A 10,753-nucleotide genomic window follows, 5' to 3' on the forward strand; every position below is an offset into this window, starting at 1 on the left:
TGAGCTGTGAAACAGAAAGAGATTCTGCTCCTTCTTTTTTGGTAATAAAGACCACAGAGAGATTGTACCTGTGAAACTTTTTCCAATATTTCAAAGGAAACTGTTGAAGTGAAGGAAGGGAGCATGAGAGTTGACTAGAAGAATCAAGAGTACATTGGAAATGAAGCAGAGACAGGATTTGAGAGATGAAGATGAACAGTAATAAAAACAGTAACTTAATGTAGGATTATAATGGAATAATTATATGTATGCAATATGACAGAACAAGAAAATCTGGAAATATTGGACTTTTTCAGAATTTGTTGGACTTGTGGGGGAATCTAAAGCATATGCCCTACTTCATGTCATTAATGTTCAAAAAAAGAAAATGCTTTGGGAAGGGGAACAGGAGGGAGAAAGTTAACTGTAAGTAAATATTTTTTTCTTACTAGCACTGTTTTTGTGGTGTATGGATTTCTTTGCATCCTATAAAGTAAAGCTTTTTCAGTTATTTATAAGTGCAACAGAGATTGTAAACAAGTGCTGCTGTTTTTTTCTCCTCTCTCTCTTTCTTTTTGTTCAGTCTTAAGAATTATACACAATGCAATGAAAAAAGCCTGGTTAAAAAAGCATGAGAAAAGAAAAAAATAATGTGGTTTTTCTCATTCTTGCATGGGAAAATGACTGGATTAAGGAGCTTAGACTGATTTATTAACAAGTTTTAAGAGTAAGCAAGTACATGAAAAAGAATATTAAATATTATGAGGCTTTTTCTAGCAAATACATGTATGGTCAGCATGCATTCTGCAGCTGGTCTTCATGTTTACATGGAAACAATCTGATAAAGAGAAACTGGCTGCCTGGTTCTCTTGTCCCCATAGAGACAATTTGATAACAAGAAACTGACTACAGGCTGGAGGAGAGTGATTGGATGAAAAAAACTGAGAAGAGAAACTGGCTAGGACATAATGTTCTCTAAAAACATTCAGGGTTTTCCCAGCTGGGAGAGCTATAAAGAAGAGACAAAACCAATTTGCCCTAAGTAGAAGCACAGGCTGCATCATGCATCTTAACATGTTTAACCATTCTTTTAGGTTAACTCAAGTCTATAAGTGTGGCTGTCAGTTTGGGTCTTTTGTTCCTATTAGAAGGGTAAAACTTCACCATTTGAAGATGTACATAGTTTTGTGTGTTAGTATTAAGATAATAGGCTTTAGGGGGGTATTGGGGGTGTTTGTTTTTTGTTTGTTTGATGGTTTTCAATAAAACAATAAGTTTTGTAAGATGTGACATAGGCTCAAATGAATATGACAAGAAACAACTGTATAAAAGTTCAACCTGTCAAACAGTGTGTGCATGTAACACAAAAGCTGAAGCTAGACATTTAACAAAAAAGTGTTACACATAAAAGGTGGGCATAATAACTTTTTAATGCAATGATGCTTTCTGTAATGTCTTTAAATGTCAATGGACTCACAGGTAAATACAAAAAAAGAAAGAGTAGTGAACCATATTAAAAATGTAGAGTGCAAATAGCTATGTTACAGGAGACACACTTTGAACTGAACATGTGGATTTGATAAAGAAAGGTTTTCAGGATGGGTATTCAGCAGAATACCTGGGACAAGGAAAAGAGAAGTACTTATATTAATTGCAAGAGGAGCTCCAATAGTGATAGAATAAAATAAAAAAGATAATGTCAAATTTGTAGTGCTAAATGGCTACTGGCAAGGGAGGAGAATTATATTGGCATGTACTTGTATTCCACCTAAAACTGCTGTAATGGAGCTTAAGAAAATTCTGGAAGAAATAATCAGTTTTTAGCAAGGAATATTACTTATAAGTGGGGACTATAATGTGATTTGCAACAGTGAAGATGTGTCTGGGGGGCCCAGAAGGGGAAAGTATAACAAAGGAGGGTATATTTTTGAAGAAATTTATGAAATATTTGGCATGGAAGATGTGAATTTAGTAATAGGAGTTCGGAGTGAATTTACATATTATTCCCCAAGATATAAAAACTGGGCTGGGGTAGACAGAATTTACATTTCACAAGAACATGTGCATTTAATTGAAGGTCTTGATATGCACCCAATAACTATTTCAGATCATGCACCAATAATAACTAAACTAAAAACACAGGGTAATGAAATAAAAATGAGACACTGGCACTTTCCCACCTATCTGTTGAGAAGAAATAAATTTAAGGAATGGGTAGTGGAGATTATTCAGGAGCTATAAGAGAGGATAGACATGTCTTCTGAATATATAGCTAGGGAGAGGAATAAAATTAAGGTGGAGTTTAAAATAAGATGGATATAAAAGAAAGGGCGCTACAGTTAAGAAGTAACAAGAATTATTTAGAGGGACCAACAAATGTTAAAGTATTGCAAAATAGGGGAATCTCACAGAACAAGAATAGGATCAACTGCAGAATGTTAAGCAGAAAATAAGGGACTACCTCAATAATATGTAAGAATTTAGAAAGATTGCTGTTAAGCAACTGTTTTTTGATAATGACAGTACAGCACAAAAACTTTTAGCACAACGACTCAGGCAACAGAAAGTAGAAAAGGTTGTCACCAAGCTTAGGGAGGATATAACAAGGAAGGTAACTAGAGGGCCTGTAGTGGTAATAGAAATATTTCAGAAAATCTATGAAGGTCTGTATAAAACAGAGAAATATGGAAATCAAGAAAATATACAAATGGAAATGTTTATGGAAAAAATAAATATGCCAAGGTTAGAGGTAGATGAGACTCAATTACAAATGGTCAGGATAGGAGGAAATGAGATACAAAAAATTGTAATGTATGACCAAGCTACATGAAAGTCCCCAGGAACAGATGGTATTCCTATGGAAGTTTGGAAGCTAGGAGGGAAAAAACTGATAAAGATCTGGAAGGTATAGTTTAACAGTATTTTAAGAGGAGGAGAAGCACCAACATTGTGGAAGAAAGCAGAGATAGCTGTAATACCTATAAAGGGTAATAATCCAACAGACTCAGCTTTATACAGGCTAATTTCAATACTAAACCATGATTATAAAGTGTTTATGTCTATAATGGCTAAAAGAATGACAAACGTAAAGCCACAATAGATAGATATAGATGAATGTGGTTTTGTGGAGGACAGGAAAACATTTGACAACATTAACAGAACACTGATGATCCAGAGAGAAGCAGAATATAAGTAGATACCACTGTTGTTGGTGGGTCTTGATGCAGAGAAAACATTTGACAGAGTAAGCTAGGACTTCATGAGCAGGTCAAGGGAAGCATTTGCATTTCCTGAAAAATTATAAGATTGATTGGGAGGATATATGAAGATCAGAGGTGAAACTTAAAGTGGTGGGGTCCTCTCTGATAATTTCTGCTTGAGGAGAGGAACTAGGTAGGGTTGTCCTCTTTCCCTTTTGTTATTTTCATTATATTTAGATCCACTGGCAAAGAAAATAAGGGACTCAGAAATTCTAGGATATATAATTGTTATGGTAGTCATGAAAAGCTGGCTCTATTTGCAGATGATATTATTTTATACCTGACAAAAACAGAAAGAGACATTACAGTGTTGTGGAACATTTTGAGACAGTTTCAGATCTTTTCAGGATACAAAGTTAACGAAGCTAAAGCAAAGGCAATAGTAGTAAAGTATGTACCCACACACAAACTGGTTCGGCAATATCTGTATTCATGGGGACATTATAAGATTAGGTTCATAGATTAGTACTAGGCTAACTGCCCTTGTGGGCCATTTTATGCCTAGCCAATTACCCATGTGAGAATCAAACCTTGCACCTTGTGTCTGTAAGGTAAACACCTTAACCATTATGCCATCCTCCATATTTAGGAGTATGGATTAAAACTGATTCTGGTGTGGCATCTAAGGATATGTGGGAAGAGACTAAACAAAAGATAATACAAAAACTGAGAAAATGGAAACTTCATTATATGGTTATGGATAGCAAGATACAGGCAATTAAAATGCTTTAGTCCTTTTAGTCTTCTACACAGGTCAGGCATATTTTTATCAACCAGAGGAGAAGTTGTGGATAGCAATTAATAAAGAGCTGAAGAACTTTATCTGGGAGGGGAAGACCGCAAGAGTCAAGTGGGATAAGCTGATTCTTCCAGTAGAACAGAGTGGATTGGGATTACCCAATTTGAAGGGGTATTTCAGAGCTACACAGCTAAGGCTCCTATACATACCACAAGCAGAAAACTATCATTCAAAGTAGAAAGGGATGACGTTAAAATGGGGGAAGCTCAAGAAAGAAGCAGAAACTGGGATTTTGGATGCAGGCCTTTAAGGAGAATAACAATAATCATACAGAATATTATATCCATAAAATAGCAGAAAGGATTCTAAGAACTATACCAACATGGGGATGGAGAAAAGAGATTCTGCCAATTGGGATGACTGCATTTAGGGATATAGACAATAAGCAAGAGGGGGCTGGAATTTATTGGAGAAAACTGGAAAAGGAACCAAGGTATTGGGAGCAAATAACTAGAGATTGAAAGGTAACAGAATGGGAAGATGCCAATAATTTGTTTAGACTGCAATTTAGAGATTGCCTTCCCTATCAAAGATAGATATCAGAGTATAGGCAAATAGAAAGAAATAGGGGGGTCCTAAATGAAAGACCAGCACTAGTAGAGTTTTTAGTAGAATCTAGAACAGCAGCTACCATTAAAAAAGGAATAATTAGTACAGCATATAAAATATTGCATGATAACTATAAGAATTAATCAGAGGAGGTTAGAAAGGATTTGGAAGAGAGATTGGATAAGCAATTCATAAAGAAATAATGGGAATATATATGTATGTCTACCAAATATGCAACAAAATCTAGAAGATTTAGAATTTCTGTTTGGAAATGCTTACATAGATATTTTTATACCCCAAGAATTTTTCCTCAGGTAGACAGAAAATGTTGGAGGTGTGACAGGGAAGAAAGAGGTATTTGAGAACATATTTTCTGGGAGTGCAGTGAGTTGGTGGACTTTAGGGAATTCCCTGCAGAATGCACTGTTTGAGAGATGCTAGGTGGGCGGATTAGTGTAATGAGGGAGATGATTTTTCTGAGCTATGATACAGGATCAGAATTGCCTAGTCATGGTAAGGCCTTGCTGTGTCTAATTATAACATCTGACAAAAAAAGCAATTACTGGAAAATCAAAATCAAAATCTAAACTAACTATACTAGAAGTAGTGAATATAGTAACAGAGATAAAACAACTGGAATTGAGATATTTAAAAATGGGCAGGAGCAAACTATATAGGAAAAAATGGGAATTGTGGGAACAATAATTACAGGGGAGGAATGAGGTTTAAAAGAAGGCAGGAATTAAATGAGCTATGTAATGTTTGACTGAAAATAATTGAGTAGATTAAGTGATGTATGGTGTTTGCAACTGGGAGTGTGTCAGTATAGTTTGTGATGTAAAATGCTTGCAACTAGGATTGTGTAGGTGTGGTTTGTTTTTATTTATATAAATGTATGATTGCTTATGTCATGAATGATGGTTTAATAAAGACGTTTCTTGTTTAAAAAAAGGGGCAGGAATTGAATAATTTATGTAATGTTGCTGAGGTTATATGATATATAGCAATATATGTGAAGTATAATGTTTGTTAATGTTAATACAGTTTGATTACTTTTGTATAAATGTCAATTTGCCTATGTCACAAGTGATAATTCAATAAAGGTGTTTAAAGAAATTGACTTTTATCCTCCAGGAAAAAATATTCTGGAGACAGCTGGATACAGTATCTTGAATCTTACATCCACCTCTTGACATTCCCCAATTGCTTGAATAGATTTGTTTCTCTTCTGCCTGGTGTACAGTGAATAATAATTTCCCACCAACAGTCTACTGTCTCCAACTTTTAATACTTTGACCTTTTGCCATAGTTATGTCAGGATCAACTCTTTCTGCTGATAGGTTTGCATCTTTATTAATACGGGTTTTTGTCTGCTTTCTCATGGCCCGGTTTGGAGCATACACACAGTGTGCCATTTTTGATTAACAATTTCTGCAGTAGAATACCAGTCCAGTTGCTTATCTGTGCTTTCATAAAATAAATAGTCTGCTCCTTCAAGTTTCTCTGGTACAACAGAAATTCTCAAAATTTCCCTATGTGCTCTCTTCATTAATTCTACTATTTTTTGAAACATCTCTTCTTGAATAGTGTCATACTCAGCAGGCTTTTCTTCATTTTGACCTCTGACTTTTTGCAGTTGTATCAGCTCATCTGAATATCGGTTTAAAGTTTCTTCCACTTTTTCTGGCCTTTTGTTTTTTTGAGTTGATATACTCCTTTAGTGTTTTATTTATTTTAATCAGATGTGAGCACATGTGACTTATTTTTTCCTCTAGATTACTGGAAGCCATGTTTTGTACCAAAGCTGGAGCGTGAACTGCTTTTTGCTGAACAGCTGCAGGATTCTTCTGTTTTTTTCACCATTTTTAGTTGATTCTCTTTCAGGCTCGCTTAATTTCTTCTTTTCTGTCATCCAGTAAGTGTACTTACTAAACAGTTATTGAATTTACTAAAAATGACAGAGTTCCTGACCCCTGTTGTTGGGTATCTTTTTTCTCACTGGGACAGCTGAAGTTAAACTGTTGATCAGTGTACAGCTATCTTGGAAAAATATTTAAGAACAACTAGCAGAGGATCATGTATTTTTGTTATATCAAGACAGAATCACAGTATCTGAATCACAGCAAGCTGAAATGCTATGTGAAATACAGCAAGGTCACAACGGTCACACAAAAATGTCAAGAAAAAGACATAATGTTAGTATGATGTTCAAATATCAACCAAGACACTGCTAATATGTATCTAAGTATCAAAACCATCTTGAAACAGAGAGAGTGAGAAAGACATTAATACCAATACCCTTATCACAAGGTCTTGACATAAAACAGATAATGACATGTATAAGCATAAAGGTAAAACGTACCCCATAATTGTAGACTATTATTCCTGTAATATAGAAATAATATATTTATCAACCATTATTAGCAAAGAAATCATAGCCAGATTCAAAACCATGTTATCAAGATATGAACCTATTGAAATCGTTACACAAGATGGTAATGTGCAAGGCCGGCTTTAGGCACCAGTGAACCCTGCGGTCGCTGGAGCCCCCCTGTTCCTGGGGGGTCCCCAACCACTGCAAGTTATCTTACCTTGATATTTTGTAACATGTCTGTCAAGCCAACAAAAGCTAGTATATCAGTCTTGTATTCTTAATAAACCAGGTGGGTAATAATGCTTTTTTATATCTACTTTTAAATGCAAAAATATCTTTGCTTATAGTAACAGTGTTTTTATCAAGCAAGAGCCTTCACAATTCCATTAAATATTTCACCACTAACATTGTGCCCATGGCTTAGTTAACCCTGCTGGTAGACATTCTCTACACTGAACATTTTCTACACTGAAACTAACAACATAGCCAGCTTTAGGTAGCTACAATACCTGTGGCTGCAAGGGGGCCCACTTAATCATCCTTCATTGTGTGGGGGCCCCACAAAACCTGCTGTTGGTTGAGGAAAATGAGGAGAAAAATGTATTAATTTCATGATTATTCTGTTTAACCTGAACAGGGCTGTGAATCACCTAAACGCTGATTTTCCAGCATTTATTGTGATTTAAAAGCTTGTTTTTTTTCACATATTGTACTTATTTAACTGCCTGTACTTTTAAAAAGTTGTTTTATGTTTAAATAATTTGGTTAACTGTTGTAGGCTACACACTGAAGTACAGTAGCCTTTTCTGATCGCTTGTAGTTGTTTAAAGCTGTTTTAAGTGTACTTTTTATTGTTTGTGCCTTATCTTTCAAAAAAAAAAAAAAACATTCCTTGCTTCCCACCCTTCTAAGCTAGTATAGTCCAGTTTTCGGGCTAGTGCTGAATTCAGGGCTATGTTACAAGTTTCTGAGTTGCCCATACTTTACTTAGATAGAGGGAAGTTTCTCTGTTCACCTGTGAGAGAGGGGAACTTTGAGCAGCCATCTCTCCCTGGAGGAGTGGTTCCAGCCCAGAAGTTAGTAGTTTAAAAACCGCGTTTGCACGGTTTTACATGCTGGACAGCACCGGTTAGCTACGGTTAAATTATTCCCAGCTCCACTAAGTCTCCTCTTCAGTTTTTCCCTTGAAACTAGTCTCTCAAACAAGCACACAAAAAGCATCCTACAGTCCAGCACTTGCTCAGACCTAATAGCAAGCACTAATATACCCCAACACTTGATTGCCCAGCAGGCAAGGCTCTTCATCCACCTCTCACCAACCAACCGACTAAGCAGCTCACCCTGCTATTCAGGCATGACCAAAGGGCAACTTCAGGTGTACTCTCCAGTCTAGCTGATAAACCTGGGTATCCTGAGGCAATGTTACAACTGCCTCATGTACACAGACAACCTCTCCTCCTACAACAAAACACTAATATATGCGGGAGATGCAATTATACAGCTAAACTAGAGGCTAAGGTCTCTCCACCCAAGACTGGAAGCGACAGTCATGAGGAGAAGGTTAACACTTGCACCACACCTCCAGCCTCACAAAGACCTACTAAACCAGCACTGGCAAAAAATACACATAAATACACTAAATCATACTCGGAAGTTCTAAATAAAAACCTGCAAAAGGATCCAAGAGCTCCAAAGCAGACACCCAAAAAACCTGCATCTCCCATTACAAACCAGACAACACATAAAACACAAAATCAATGTGCCGCACAATCACAGCCCTTAAGGCGAAATAGCATACCTAACACACTAGTAATAGGTGACTCTATAGTCAGGCACACTGACGTCCCACTCACTAAGCTGGGCAAGGAGAAGGTTACTGTTAGCTGCCTGTCGGGAGCCAGAATCCGCCGCATAACACAAGCACTCAGGTCACTCCAGAACAAGTACAAATATGACTCTGTCATTGTTCATGTTGGTGTGAATGACCTGAAACATACCTCCCTGGACTACATGAAAATAGACATGGAAGAGCTCTCTGATCATGTAGCTCAGGTGGGTATGACCCTGACCCTAAGTAGCATTTTGCCCTCACCAAGAATGATACCTCAGTATAAAGAAAAAATGATCAATTTCAACAATTGGCTAAGCTTCTGGTGTCATTCAAAGGGGATCCAGTGCCTGTCAGTCTGGGACGACATGCTCGACAAGCCATGTTGCTTTGCAAGAGATGGCTTGCACCTGTCACCCCTAGGTTTTCAAATACTGGCCAAGGCTCTTGCTGCCCCCATAGTGCCTTTTTTAGGCAAGGCTCAAAAGTCAAACCTACCTCCATAAACAACACAAATAAAAAAAATGAGGGTTATGCTACTCAACGCCAGGAGTTTAAATCTCAAAATGCATGTGCTCGAAGCACTCCTCAGTATGGAGAACGTCTACATCCGTGCAGTAACTGCAACCTGGTTCAAGACTCCAGAGAGCACTCCAGCACTACCGGGCTACAACTCATACCACACATTTCGGCCACAGAACATGGACCGAAACATAAAAGGAGGGGTTGTATCCATATTCATCAAGGATACCTACACCTCCAGGTTAGTGGTGCAGCATGATACTTCTGAGATCATCCATGTGCAACTAACATCGGGCAAATCTGCAATGCAAATTGTGGCCTGCTACAGATCACCCTCCATGACCCAGGACCACCACTCTGCCTTTCTAGAGACACTGGAAAACATGAAGGTCTTACCGAACACCCTGATATTGGGCGATTTCAATTACTCTACCATTAGCTGGGAAAACTACTTGAGTACAAACTCCTAGCCTCAGCGCTTCTGGAATTTATCAACTCAAATGCCCTGGATCATCTGGTAAACTCCCCTACCAGAGGTAAAAACCTACTGGACCTGATTATCACCAACATATGTCCACACCCACCCACCCCCAAGGAAACCACAGTGAAAAACTTTTCTAAAGCAAACTTCACCTTTCTTAAGACAGAGGTGGTAAGTTTCACAACCCCCACACTAAAGGATAATGCTGCCCAAGATGCAGAATCCTTTACAAATGCACTCTATGAGCACCTACAAGAATGCATGGATCATGTTATTCCCTAGCAAAACCAAGACTCACTCCCCTAAGAGAAGGAAACCAGTCTGGTGGACCCCCTGCCATAAACAGGTTATACAATAAAAGGAGAAAACTAGTTCAGAAAAAAAGCAAATCCTAAAAAGGAAAGACATCCCTGATCAGTATCAGTAAGAAACTATGGTCCCTTATAAAATCACCCAAGGCTAACTTCAAAAGAAAAATAGCCAAGGATTCCAAAGATAACCACAAAGCCTTCTTTAACTATGTCAAAAATCTAAGTGGCAACTCGCAGATATGCTTTGAGCTAGTGCAAAATAGCACAGAATATACTGAACTTATTGATATTGCTAACATCCTGGCAGATAGATTCAGTGCGAACTTCATCCCCCTCTCATCTCCAAAAGGGCCCACAACAATACCGGAAAAGTGTAGTGTTCCAGAAATCACAGACGCACAGGTGAAAACAGCCCTTTCAAAAACCAAAAACACAGCATCAGTGGGGCCAGATGGTGTCCCAGGATGCATCTTGCATGAACTACAGAACAAACTAACCTCCCACCTAAACACGCTGTTCAACCTCAGCCTCTCCCGTGCTATGTGCCCATAGAATGGCGCATAGCAATGGTTATTCCACACCACAAAGGAGGGGCGACAACTGACCCTAGTAACTATCACCCCATAAGCCTGTCTAGCCTGGTCTGCAAG

The sequence above is a fragment of the Protopterus annectens genome, chromosome 3.part0 (genome assembly GCF_019279795.1).
Source record: "Protopterus annectens isolate FY-2018-M chromosome 3.part0, PAN1.0, whole genome shotgun sequence".
Lineage (NCBI taxonomy): Eukaryota > Metazoa > Chordata > Ceratodontiformes > Protopteridae > Protopterus > Protopterus annectens.